The 14083-nt window shown below is 43.2% G+C and overlaps 1 long non-coding RNA gene across 1 annotated transcript in view; it reads left to right on the top strand.

Moving 5' to 3' along the window:
* Nucleotides 1-10635, top strand: part of LOC118176041 — a 17396-nt gene extending 6761 nt beyond the window's left edge. The window contains exons 2-3 of the long non-coding RNA XR_004755261.1: nucleotides 5910-6243; nucleotides 9627-10635. This is a non-coding gene — a long non-coding RNA (uncharacterized LOC118176041). The remainder of the gene's footprint in view (nucleotides 1-5909; nucleotides 6244-9626) is intronic.
* The last annotated feature ends 3448 nt before the right edge of the window (nucleotides 10636-14083 follow it).

The following is a 14083-nucleotide window of genomic DNA, read 5'->3' on the forward strand; positions in this document are numbered from 1 at the left end:
AATAAAATAAAATAAAATAAAATAAAATAAAATAAAATAAAATAAAATAAAGAATGACTTCCTAATTCTAACAGCACTGTAGTGTAAACAACCCAACCTCTCCCAGCTGGTAACGAATGAAAGATATTGTGATTGCCATCAGCTGTATTACTCTAGGCTGGGTGCTTCTGCCAGGTCTTTGAAATTAAGCAAAATTTGTAGGAAATTGGGGGGGGGGGGAGGGGGTAGGTTGGGCAAATGGTGCAGCACTTAAGGTCAGGCTCCAGGTAATATTGCCCTAAGGCTGAGCTTGGTCAATAGAGGGAAGGTTTCTGTTGGGAGCTCTGATGGGCAAAAGGTAAGGGACTGTGCGCTATTTTCTCTCCCTATTGCAGCTCTGTTCCTGATAAAGCCTAGGTGCTGTCTGGCTTCATAAGAGAATGCTTACAAGGAAAGGATGTTTTGGTTTCAGTATATGTAGTGGTTCACAGCTGGAAGCATAACTGGTGTTTTGGGATGTGATGTTGGTCCTTCCTTCCAATTTGTCTGCAGCTCTTCTACAAAGCTGTTATCTTTGTTCTGGTTGGGCTCGCTGGGTCATTTTGGGCTAACCTGTTTGGTGTTTGTGCTGCTCTGGAGGTGGCCTTATCTCAGGAGCTGCTTTGGGGTTTGTATCTGAAAATGCCTCTCCAGGTGGTGTGAGCAGAAAATCACATAGAAGTGGAAAAGGAGTGGCTTTATGAGGAAAGTGTTTCCCTAGCTTGTCTTCAGGTCTAGCAGGATTGTGTAGGGTAAAGATGAGACTCCTGATGCTTCTGATAAATGGTTTCCCGGTATAAATATATTTCCTGGTATAAATAAATGGAACCTGATTTCCTGGTTAAATGTTTTGAGAACATCAAGGGGAAGCTGCTGCCTGAATATGAATATTATCTTTGTTAGATTGGACTGATTATTATCGATTAGGAAATCAAGGGATGTCATCTTGACTAGCAATGTAATCCTGTGACAAAGAAGTTGTATGTCACGTAGTAACTATTCTTTCCCATTTTGGTCAGATGAAATATTTAACTCTTAGTTTTAGTTGTTTTCTATTATTGTTTTATTTTTACTTCAGTCTGGATCTTTTCAAGGATTAGTACTGGCATCTATGTCTGGTCTGGAGAAATTCTTCTTGCTGAAAACTCCTTTGGATGCTGAAGGATAACTTGCCCCTTGCAGAAAGAAAGCAATACTCTTCAGGTGCTTGGAGTTATTAATTTCAATCACATGAAGGGGGAACTTGAATTTTAAAGGATTTCCCTCCAAGCTTACCCTGAAGTGATGATACGAAACCCAGTGCTGGAGGTGATACTTGTGTGCCCTCTTCGAAAGGTTGGGTTGCTTGTGACACCTTGCATCTGTGGCTAGTAGTTTAGTGGGGGGGTTGTTTCTTTCTTCTTTTTTTTTTTTTTTTTGCAATTCCGTTGCATTTTTCACTGTGCAGTGTGTCATTGCTGTTGCTTGCAAAAGCAGATGGGTGACAGATTGGTTTAGGTGACCTCACCAAAAGGCATTTTTATTCTCCCAAAGTTTAATATAGCTTGGGGAAAAAAAAAATCTACCTACAACAAAGCCAAAAACCTTACACTTGTACAGCTGCTTTTCTCCTGGCTTCATACAACAAATCCCACCTACCGTGTAGCTCTGCAATCTCAATTTTTTTTGAGACAGTCTCTGTCAGGTCATTCACTGATGGAGGACTGTAACAATGAATTGCAGAGATGCAGATTACAACGCATTTGTTTTTCTTTTGTTTACTTAGGGTAGGTTTCCACTATTTCTCTGATACATGAATCATCTGATATTCTATAGCATGTTTTACCATTTGCCAACACTTAGGAGGTAAGGAATAATTTATTCTGAAAGTAGAATAACCAAAAATTCTTATTGTTTTATTGGCAAATAAAAATATAATTTATTAGCCAGTCAAGAGCAATAACCATTAGGAGTACTCCTTCAGAATAGCCCATTAAGACTTTTTAATACTAATTTTGTCTGGGCTTATGCTTTTTAATTCAAAAAAAAAAAAAAAAAAAACAGACCTGGCTTTTCGAAAGTATTTAGGTGTCTAACCCCAAGTTATTCCAATAGAAATTAGGCAATTCAGTCCCTTTGAAGATTTGGGCCTCAGCCCAAATTCTCTGCTGCTGTAAGCACATGCAGCTGCATTGCTCTTGGTGAAGTCTGATCCCTCTTCTCAAGCTTGGGGCCAGGGCCCTGGGTGCAGCTGATGATCCTGCTCAGACACTCCTGAAGGAAGAGGAGGTCTTTGAGTTCTGATGTATCCAGACGTGTGTGAGGCTGAGGATTTTCCTCTGCAGGGAAGCACGTGTGGCTGGTGTGTGAGTGGGGAGGTAAGAGAAGGTGGAGAGCTTTGTGAATCATTTGTTCGTGTGGTCTGGCAGAAGCTGGCAGCTGTGCAAGGGTGATTAATAAGGAATCTCCAATGCATTTGGTTCTCTAACTGAAGCATACATTTATTTCTTGTGCTTAATGCGAGGGCCAGTTCTTAGCAGGCCATGTGCAGTTCAGTGGAACTGTGTCTAATCCTTCTGCAAACCCTACTCTAATTTCTAAACCAACAGGCTGCTGTTACCCTTGTCCTCGTTCTTAAGGCACCCAGGTTTGTCATCTGATAAGATGGACTGTGAGAGGATGTAGGGTGGGAGCAGAGGCTGAGCCTAGGAGGAAAAAGGGTTAAAGAGCAAAGTGTGCTGTAGGCAGGCTGGGACTCTGCTGGACGTGCACCCTGATGTATGGAAGGAGCTGCAAGAGCTGACATGCCCTGCAAAAAGTAGGGATTCGAGTAGTGACCTTGTAGGAGTGGCCTAAACAAACAAAAATAGGTGCTGTTATATTAGATGTTATCTTGTGCCGTGGTCGATCTTGGGATTTAAAGCACAGACACTTTCCCACTTCAGGTCCATTATAAACACAGGAGTCATGTGGAAAGGCAATGGCTCTGACTCCTCGCTAGCAGAGACCAAGGAAGTCTCTCCCTTCAAAAAGGGAGAAATAAGACAGATGCTCTCCATCCCAATTAACTTCCACCCCTCCCCTCCTTCAATCTGATCAAACCCAGTGGAAGCTGAGCAAGTATTTCAGCTTGGTTCCTTTGAATAAGGGCTGTTGGCTGCACTGGATCCCTGGAGGATCATGAACTGCAACTTCCAGGCAGGAAAAAGCTTGTGGAGAAGAACATGAGTAGGAGCACGGCCTGCAGATCGAGGGGGGGAGGCAGGAGACATGAGCTGTGCTCCAGAGGAGACACAAGGACCCATCTATCCAGCTACTGGAATTATTCCTACCGTTCCAGTTAACTCTTTCCCTAAGGCTGGTGTTGGCCAACTGGTTTGTTTGAATTGAACAGATTCTGGGAATATTTGCTTTCCATTTCAGCTGAGGGGCATACAGCAATTGAGCATAGGCCAGAAGGGATCTTTTTTCTCTTCTTTCTCTCTCTTGGTTGCCCTAAAAGTAAGAAAACAGTGAAAATAGTAAAACAAACAAGAAGAAATGATCTGCTGGGGTGGAGTTCTTCCTTTTTCCATCACAGAAATTTTTTAGCAAAACACCCTGAAAATGTTTGACATCCATTTGTGGAATCTCTATAATTAGAATTAATAAAAGGACATGTCAAGTACACCTACCTTGCAAACCACAGATGCATTTTTTTCTCCTCCACTCAATGGCTTTAACTTGTTCTGATTGGCATCTGCAGGGAAATTATAATTAGCCCGCGATATGCATTCGGTGTGCATAATGCCTGGGTTTTTCTATAGGTATGCATATATTCCCGCACAACTCCTGGGAGGATTCCTTTAACTAAACAGCTCAAGGTATCTAGGATAGCAAAAACATTAAAATAAAAATATCTCTGCAAATTGAGTTGGTGGTCTCCAGCACATTCCCAATGGATTCTTGCCCACATCAGCAAAAGGCTGTCTGCTGCAACTGGTGCTAATTAGCACCCCTGTTGGCAGCCTCAAACGAGCAATGTGGAGCTGAATGGGCTACAGAGACAGCTGGCATCAGAAGTGGTCCCAGCAGGTCTGGGGGAGCAGGCAGCATGGAGGGAGCTTTGTGGAATGCTCTCTTCCTGCAGATTTGGAGAGAACCTGTCTCTTTTAAGGCCCTAAAAGTCTCATTCATGGCTGTGTTGAGTTCCTTTTTTCTTTTTCTCTGCCCATTTTTGCCTTTTCAGTTATTTAATTCTATCCAGAAACAGGTCACTGGTTAGAAATTCTCTTGTCTGGTGTTTATGATGAAGAGATTTCCTAGGTTTGTGCTGGTGGCTTGCGTTCTTTAAACTGAAGCTTCAGTGAGAAAGGGATAAAATCCATAATTTTATTTTTTGAATCCTTTGTGGCTGAGCCTAAACAATTTCCTCTTCTGGAAGCTGATGGGTGTGACTTGCCTTTTTCTGCTTCTGATCTTCTCAAGGAGATCAAAAGGACATCCTGCATTCTGCTGGCTTTGCTTAGGCCTTAGGTGTTTCCAGCTGGAGAAAGGAGAGAAAAAGCACACATCTGCAAACCCACGTCCTTGGTGTGGTGTCACTGGTTCAGTGTCTCCTGCCAGGTAGAGGTGGGACAGTGGATGTGCATTTCACTGCAAAGCTGCATGGCTGGAATACCCTTTATTGTTGCATGAGTGATAGGAACGTATCTGCTGTCACACCTTCCACCCCAAACCAAGCTGCAAACATCTTGTGGACGTGTGATGGGTATGAATCACTTGGCTGAGTGCTGAAATGTGGCTGGGGTGGGTGGCAGCTGCTCTGTCCCCACGCACAGCACTGTGCCCAGTGCAAGTATTGGGAATCCCATGGTTAGGCCACAAAGCCCCCTGCTGCTAAACATCCCTGAATATGGCCTTAATGCTAAATGCTATATATGCCATGAGATGACCAAGTCTTGTGTTGAAGCGTACTTAGAAATGAGCTTTCTGTAGCCAAATGTTCTACAGCAAAATTAACAGCTCTGATCAGTCAAATGATGTCTGGAAGGTGCCCTCCGTTATGGACACAGCTGACCAGGACGTTTTGGAGGGTGAAGGTTCTTCCCTTCTGTCAGTGTAACCTGTGGCATTGCCTGCCCCAAAGGACACGTACGTGTAGTGAGGGTCTAGAGCACTTCAGTGTGGGGAGTGAATCCACTGGTTTCATGATGCTTCAGTGGCTTGAGTCTCTGAAAGGTATTGTAGAGTACAAATTAAGCCACATGCATGACAGTGCATGGTACGTGAAACCCAAGTTGTATGAACGGTAACTGTGATGCATTATGCCTTTATATTCCTAAAATACGGGGGATAGCAAACATTTATGGAATCTTCTAGGATTTGTTGTGGGGAAAGGTTTGCACAGGTTGTAACTTTCATAAGGTCAATAGGAAAAGGGTTTGTGCTAGGGCCTGCCAACCCTCCTCCAGGTTGATTTTGTGGCTGGTGCTGGTACTGCTCACCGGTAGGTACAGAGCTCCTAGGAGGCAGAAGTCTGCGATAAGTGTGCTGCTCAAGGCAATTGGACCTATTTCATGGGGGATTATTGTTCTAATTGCTATAAATTAACTAAGCAGATCTGTCACTCTCTGGGATGTTTATGATGATCAAATTAAGCAGCTGTTAGGTACTTAATCTCAGTCCCATTAACACTGAAGAGCTTTTATCAATGAGATGCATGTTTTTGCAACAGCTCCTCAGACTCGAAGGCAGAGGTGTGTATTGACTTTCACATCAAAATGTCATGTCTGAAGTGGCTCGTAAGTGCTTTATAGTCACAGACAACCAAAAAGAAACACAAGAGAAAGCTACTGTCAAAAGCAACTCAGAGCAGTCCTCCTGTGGTAAATAAAGTAGATAACTACCCATCTGCTTCTCTCCCTGTGGAGAGTTTTTTTTAAAAAAAAAAATCCCCAGTACAATTTTCTTTGTGTCAACACAGGCGGTTTCTGTATCAGATTTGTGTGAAAAGACATTTTTAGAACCAAAGCTGTGCCTCAGAAATGGACTACTACTTATTTAGTGATGGGGGAAGATAGCAAAGTGACACGAGGACAACTCCATCCTTTCTGCACGTGCCTGTATGGGCAGGGCATGTTCTTCCAAGCAAGCAGTGTTACAGCGAGAACAGGGAGCTGGAATTCTCACCACTTCCGAACCCAGGGATTCCTCCAGACTTTTTCTGAAACCTGACAAGCGACTGCCTTGGTACCCAGAGCACAGGTTTGCAACCCCAATGTGTGATAAATTAGACCTTTCACTTGAAGTTTTTCCTGGCAGGAGTACTAGAACAACCCTCTGAATAGCTACTACTGCTGAATTTTAAAATCTCTCTCTGGCTCTTTGCTCAGCCAAAACTTAAAGTTACAGTCAACTGGAGCTTGGCGTCGAGTAATGTGCTGTAACCTTATCTTTTTATAACAATCATGTTTATTACTATTATACAGGGCATTATAGGGCCCCTCTTCAGAGCCAAGGTGCTGCATCTGTTGCAGGATGTATAGCTTAGGTAATCATAACAGATTTCAAACAGCTGTAAAACCAGCCTGGCAGTGTGGTCCTGGGGATGGAGACCCAGCAGCTTGAGAGCTCTGCTCCTCTGCTGCCAGGTGGCAGCAAGCAGGTTCAGCCTGCCTGGCCCCCCTTGGTCACTGCCCAGACAGTCCTGTGGTCCTTAGGGGACTTCAGAGGGGCACCCAGGCTGGTGTTTTAACCCATTTTCTTTTCTAATTAAAGAGCCTGCTATCTCCTTCACCTCTTAGATCATCCTGAGTCCTTGCTCTTTCTTTCCGAAATCCAGTTCAGTTTGGTGGCTGAGTTTAACCTGATGTGTAAAATAACTTAAAATGCAAATGTGTTTTAAGCTGTACTGAAAAGTTTTCCATTTATTCTGCTAACAAAGTTCAGAGTTCTATGTTTCCACTAAAATGGCTAATAAAACTCCAGATATCCAAAGCTGTTTGCAATGAGTTAACAGCTTTGGTATCAGCTATATAAAGGAGTAAAGCAGGGATCAGACATTGCATCCTGGCAGCAGAGGCTAGCAAAAACCTGTTTTCCCCTCATCTCCATGGAGAAAAGTCTGCTTCCCATACCACTGCTAGGAGTCTTGCAAAGTTAACAAAATCAGTGTTTTTCTAGCCTTTTTGGCATCTCCATCCCAAACACCTGTAAACACCTTGAAGCTGCTAATTGGGGTTTGTTATCTAGGTGCTCCCTAGGAGGGAGAAGATGTTCCTTCTGGCTGTGGGTCCAAAGCCTGCTCTCAAGCTATAAGGGCCTGTAGAAAATGATCTGTAGTGGTTCTTGGGTTGAGAAAAGGGGTTATTTCTGTTTGGATTTGTAAGAGTCAGGCTTAGGAAAGCAAACTTGGGTTGACTTTGCTGGGTACTTACTAAAGTAGGCTGCTGTCTTTCTGTTAGTGCTGTGGTGGCGTATCCAGACTTGGCACCTCTTTCTTCAGATGAAAATGTTTTTTCAGCCCTGTGTAGGGTTTGGACATGACAAGCCATCCTTTTTCTGGCCTTACCTCTACTTCTTAAATTATTTTTTTATCAAATGCTTGTTTTGATTGAAGCCTTCTTTCCAAATCTGAGTGTTGGTATAAGTAATGGCACTGGACGATTTACTGTCCTCATTATTACTGCTGTCAGCTTCCCTTCACTCGCACAGCACAACGGCATGCATCTCCACAGGAGGAATGAGGCAGCCCTTCATTTTTTTTGTGGAGGTTCTTGCCTTGAAAGTGCATAGAGATATTAGTATCTTCTGAGCCACCAAAGGCAAGAAAAAGCTGGTACTTGGGCTCACAAATGAGTTACTTCAGTTTCTTCTTAGAAACTGATACGTCATCACTTCAATAATATTATTTATGAGGGTTTTTTTCCTTATTTTTCAAGCACAGAAAAAAATGTCTTGCCATGTTTTAGGAACAAAATGAGTATTTTACACACATACCAATAGCTCTCTGGAAAGCACTTAAATTTACAAGCTGTTCGTAAATTTACTGACAGTTGGCAACACTGCATCCAACATACAGGAACCTTTTGGAAAATAGATCTATTGTAAATAATATATATTGCAGCTTAATCTGAGTGTGCTTTAGCTCAAAGTAGTTTTAACAAATGTGTTACCTAATATATTTTTTAAAAAGCTATTTGACCTGGAAAGATGATTTCAGTATCTGAAAAGCTATAACTTAAAAAATCAGCTGCCTCTTTGGAATCAACAGTGCTTCTCAACAGAACGCTTTTGAGGGTACCTTCTTCTGGTATGAGAGTAGTCTGAATAACTCAAGTATCTTCCGTAGCAACATGCAACTCAAATACATAACCTAAAGATTATGTGCCATAGGTGGAGGGTCTCGAGCTTTTAAGGACAGTGGTAGTTATTTGCATTACAGTGAGGAGCTGGTTTACAGAGAAACAACCTGGGCATAGGTAACTAAACTGTGCGTTTAAATGCAGGCTGGATTTTAGGAAGTTTGGGTTTATGTACATGCTGAGGTGGTATTTTATCAAGATAGTCAATTTTTTCTATTATAACTGAAACTGGGTTGCCATACTTGATTCCTAGTAAATCAGAAGAAAACATTGCTGTTATCCCACATCCCCAATGTCTGTGATTGCAGCAGTATTTAGTAGCTGAAAAACAACTTTAAAAACTGCCCAGGTGATAAGATTTTTGTAGCATAGAGATGTGGCTGTGAAGAAGGGGGACAGGATCGTTTCCTGCAAATCTCATTTTTCAATTTCACTTTAATAGCTTAAAGCTATCAAAAAGCCTCCCTCACTGATGGTTTATATGAATCATGCAAATGAACTTAGTCAACGTGGTCTTTTTGTGCGGTAGAAAAGCCTTTGCTTGACAATGTTTCAGATTCTTCCAATTTTACGATGGGTCTGAGTATGCCAAAGCTCTTTGTGAAGCTTTGTGGGGCCACGTTCCTTGGGAAGCTAATTTTTTTTCTTTCATACTGGTGACCCTTGCATTTTCTGAAGGCAAAACTGATAATACTTTTTTATTAGTTCCTTTAAGTATTTGTACTTTGCAAGCTATAAATGCCAGTTTTGTGTCTTGGGACTGTGGCTCATCACTTCTTCATCACCTCTTTGACAGTTTAAAAAAAAAATAAGTAAACATTATCTTTATCCCAGACAACCATTAAAAATGTCGGTCTTGCAGGTACGCCCTTCCCCTAAAGCTGATCTTCTTTCGGTCCCTGGCTGAGAGGCTCCTTCTGGGGGGAGTCACAGGATGCTTCTCAAAAGGAATGTGTTCCTATCACTGCCTCAGTGCTTTCTGGTGTTCGTAGCAGCCTCTTGTCAAGCTCTAAATGCAGCATGACTATTTTTGATTGTGATCATCAAGCATATATGCATTTCTTCTGGAAATATTGGTGGTATTCTTTTTTGGGGGTTGAAGTCATTTTTTTTCCAATATCTTAAAAAAAAAAAAGCCAAAAAATAAAGAAACAACATGAACAGTTGCTAAATCATAGAAAAGCACTTAGCTTTAATAGCTACAAATGCACTTGATGTTATTATTCAAATGCTCCAGACTACTCTAGTTGCAGTATTGATATTTTTTTTTCTTTTGCACCACAGCTGTGGGGGAAGCCTGTGCACAGGCATCAACCCAGCACTGCCAACCCAACCCCAGGGCTCTGCTGGGCTGGCCCTGATGTCCTTGTCCTTCACAAACATGTGATAAGATCCGCAGCCTATAGGGTTCACAAAGTTTGTGACTTACCCAACATTGTCTAGGGCTTGAAGGCAATGGAAGCCTTTCCATGGATTTCATCAGGACTTGGATCCGTTTAGCAGTGAATTAAAACCAGAACCTCAGCCTTGTTGCTCCCAGGCATTTGCCTTGCAAACACAAACTGCTCTTCTTGCAGGACCGGAGGTGACCTCAGCACCAGACGTGTTACACGATGGACAAAGCACCCGGGCAGCCGCTTACGGCAGCAGCTGGAATCCTGTTTCACTTGTGTGGTCAAAATCTGAAAGCCTTGAGGCTGGCTTAGCCCCTGTTCCCTGCTCCCACCCTGCTGCTGGGACTGGTCCCATTTGTCTCGTGGGAAATGTGCAGCTTCTCCACCCAGGGAGGGTAAGGGAAGAGCTTCTGCAAGCCCACTGCAGCCCCATGCACCCGAGCCGAAGCCCTGCATGGGAAGGGCTAGGAAATGTTATATTGCTTTTGTCTAGCTATAATGAAAATAAATGAGGGCTTCAATTTAAAGTAGTTACTAAAAATTTGTTCTTTCCTCTGCCATAATTCCAAAAACCACTTGCAGCTAATTAGACTGAATCGAGCATGCTCGTGCTGTGCTGTGCTAGTGTAAACAGCAGCCATCTGAGTTTCATTACAATAAGGAAATAAAATAAACACAGGGCCAGAAAACAGTAGTTTGGGCATGGCTCATTACAGCACAATGCAGTTAAAATTCTTTGTAGAGGCAATGGGATGGGGTACAAAGGGGAGTCTCTCCATGTTCCTGTCCTGAACTTTTCCCCACTGGTGCATCACAGGGAGAAGCAAAGCCCCTGCTTCTTGGCTCAGGGCTTCAGATACCCCTGAGGCCTGCAAATGGGCTCACTGCTAAGCTGTATTTACTCCCTCACTCCCAGGCTCTTCGTGCTGCCCTGGCAGAAGCTCAGGGGAAAGGTGGCATTGCAGTTTGGTGCCAATGCCAGGGGTCTGGGAGCCTGTTAGAGGGCTGCAGAGACACCTCCTTAGCCACAGATGGTTGTAGTCACTGCTTCTTCCTCTCTTGGCGTAGGGAGAGGGAATGCAGGCAAAATGGGAATAGAAAAACAAACTTGATTGAAAATCCCTAAGTGTCCAGAGACATCATGAGACCAGCTTTAAAAAAAAAAAAAAAGCCTGAAATCTTATTTGCACCCTTTGAATCAAGTGATTTATTTTACAGAATTGGACATAAGCCTGTCTCCCTTTTGAGCAGCAGGGTAGGTTATTTGGAAGGGAAGAAAAACCCAGCAGCTGGTGGGATGGCACTGCAGACAGTGAGGCTGAGAAGCAACTGGGTAAAAAGCACCAGGAAATGGCAAATTTGAGACAAGCAAAACAAAGTGAAATGCAGCATCGAAACACATGTCCTGAAATTGGCATTAAATTTAATCTGTGGAAGCAGTCACCCATCCATAAAACAAAAGGCAGCTCCTCTCTGCTGCAGATGTTTATAAATGAGGAGTGTTTTTAACAAATGTCTGTGCGATTCTGACCGCTGCCCTCCTATGTGACCAGGCCTGAAGTCATGACTTTAAAGCCTTTCTTTGGAGAACATCTTTCACATAAAAGAGAAGGTAAAAAGTGAAGTTTGGGAAGGCTGTGTACTGGTGTTCATGGGATTATTGCCAACTTGGGTAGTAAAAGTGAGTTCAATTTTAAATAAAGGAGGAGATTGCTCCAAGCCCTCTGGTAAGGAATGGGTTGGAGATCTCCTCTTCCCAGGAGAGACTTGGCCATGGAAGAGTTAAAAGCTGTTGTTGTGAGCTTCTGTTTTATTTTCCTGTGCCTTGTATTAATAAGGAGCACCTTGAACAGCAGCTCCAATTCTTCCTCATCCCTCTTGCCCCATTTGCCAAAAAAGATTAGGGCATTTTTGCCACTGTTTGCTTTTCCAGTTTCTTTAATTTCGGTAATTGCTTGGTCAATTCTCAAAAATATATTTTGTCTTTAAAAAGAAAAAGGCAGAAAATGACAGATCACCTTCTTTTCCATCCCAGCTTTGGCATGCGGGTCCTAGATTGTGTGTTCTCTCTGCGGCGCCACACCGGCCTCCCATACTTAATTAATTTCCCTTCATTTGTGCAGCATTGCACTTAAAGAGGCAGTGTCCCATTTTGATGGTTTGGCTTTGGCTAGATTTCAAAAGTGTCACTTCTTAAATCTTTTTTCCTTGTTTTCCAACATCCCAGTGTGCTGTATGGCAAAGAGCTGGCATTTTTTAATTCCCACTGCTCCCACTCTTTTTCCCCCTTCCCTGTCTCCCTCTTCTCCCTAGCACTCAAGATCCAAATCCGGCTATCTGGGGAGAAAGGATGTTTGGGATCTGGTTTCTTGACTGCCCTTGTGAAAGGGCAGCATGGTTTGGTTTAATGATACTCTTGAGCTTGAATGTCCAAGATCTACAGAGGTCTCCTGGAGCTGGCTCTTCATGTGACAGTTCAGCTGGTAAAGGGCTATTTTCCTGTTGTATCAGAATTGTTACATCAGGTTCCTGTGTTCGTAATCTCTGCATCATTAATGATAGCTAAGGCTTAGATCCAGCACCTGCAAGCCCTGCCCTAGATCACTCCCACTCTCATCTTCCTCCTCTCCCCTCCCAAATCTTGCAGTGCCTCCCAGCCCCAAGATGGGAGCATGGCTCTGCCTGCTATTGCTGTGTCTCCTTATAGCTACCCAATGCTGTTTTGTGAGTTTAAAAGCTGAACAGGGGCTCAGTGCACTAAGACAGGTGGTTTGTTGCCACCACACTGAGAAGACCAGCTACAATCCTATCCAAGTCTCTTGCAAACCTTGGTAAAGTGAACACATCACAACATCTGCAAGTTGCATCTAGTTCTTCGTACAAAGCTTTGAGTAAAGGCTCCCACCAGTTTTGGGTGGAAAACCCTCTTGTTTTGCTGCTCCTGTCTTTTTTTTCTGGAGATGCCAGGTAGCCTGATGTTGCAAGAGGTATGTAGTTAAGTTTCCAGACCTCCAATGTTTTTACCATTTCGATAAACATCAAACTTACCTGCAGTGAACTGAAACTCCTTGTAGCTTGAGGAGGACTCTTTGAGAACAAGTTGATGTTTCTCCTTTCAAAGTCAATAAAGAACTTGCTGAGACCCAAACTGTTTTCTACGCTATGTGCATGGAGCCTTAAAATTTCAGATGTCCAGCACCACATCTGGCTAGTGGGAGCTTCCAGGAGGTTCACAGATGAAGGCTCCCACAGACAAATGGACACAGCACACATTGAAATGCTGCATTTGGAGTCCTACAGAGACCAGGGACAAGTGTCTGCAAACTCCTACCTCCCACACTTGGCAGAATGCCCTGTCCACAGCAGTGAACAGAGGTCAAGGCTGTTGCTTAAGGCTCACAACTCTACGACATTCAAAGTAGTGTCTGGTCAGAACTTATCTCCTCCCAGAACAAAACATGCAGTAGAAGAAGAAACAAATTGTTTGACACCTCATTAGCAATTGTAAGCAGACTCCATTTTCACTCCAGGGTCTCGTTGGAGTGATTTGTGAGGCAGCTTTTCCCTGCCTCTGCCTATCCCCTTAATGGCCCGCATTTTGAGGGAGTTGGAGGCAACACAAGAACAACAGTGATTATTTGTGTTCTTCTGGGACACCCGTCCTGCTGTCTGCTGCTGGAATGCCCCTCTACCTGGTGTTGTTTCTGGAACCTGAAGCTTGTTTCATGTTGCTCCTATGCATGTGTGTGGCTGGTTGTTAGGAGGGCACAGCAGGCCTAGAGCAAGATAACCAGAGCTCGCGTGTCCTCTCAGAGCTGAAATGTTCATTAATGTAACCAGCTGACTGGCTGCTTGGTGGAGATGTACTACTAAACACAGGAGTGTGGGTGTTGGGTGAATGTTATTGCTTCAGGGCTTGAGAAATGGTATTGGCTGGCTGTCTTCTCATGCTACAGAAGAGCACAACCCAGAAAGATGAAAGAAAAGGAATAAAAACCCCTCCTATAGTGATCAATTTGTTCTTTCTTAATTAAATGTCCATCCTCATCATGGTTTGATCCCACCATATTTCCTCCACACTTCTACCTTCTTATCTTGGCTTGAGAAGCAATTTATTTTCAATTTCAAGACCTTTTTGTTCTTGCTTTTTTCTTCTAAATCCACCCACCCACCACAGCAGGACATGTCTCTCAGGAAACTGCTTCCATGCTCAGTAATAATTTTTGAAATGTAAGCACATCAAAAAGGACTTTGACAAACACAGTAAGACTTTTGAGGGAGCCATTTGTTGTTGTGTTGGGATTTTTTTTTTTTGGTCTACATGCTCATTTTTCAAATCCACACACA

The sequence above is a fragment of the Oxyura jamaicensis genome, chromosome 18, assembly GCF_011077185.1.
Source record: "Oxyura jamaicensis isolate SHBP4307 breed ruddy duck chromosome 18, BPBGC_Ojam_1.0, whole genome shotgun sequence".
Taxonomy (NCBI): domain Eukaryota; kingdom Metazoa; phylum Chordata; class Aves; order Anseriformes; family Anatidae; genus Oxyura; species Oxyura jamaicensis.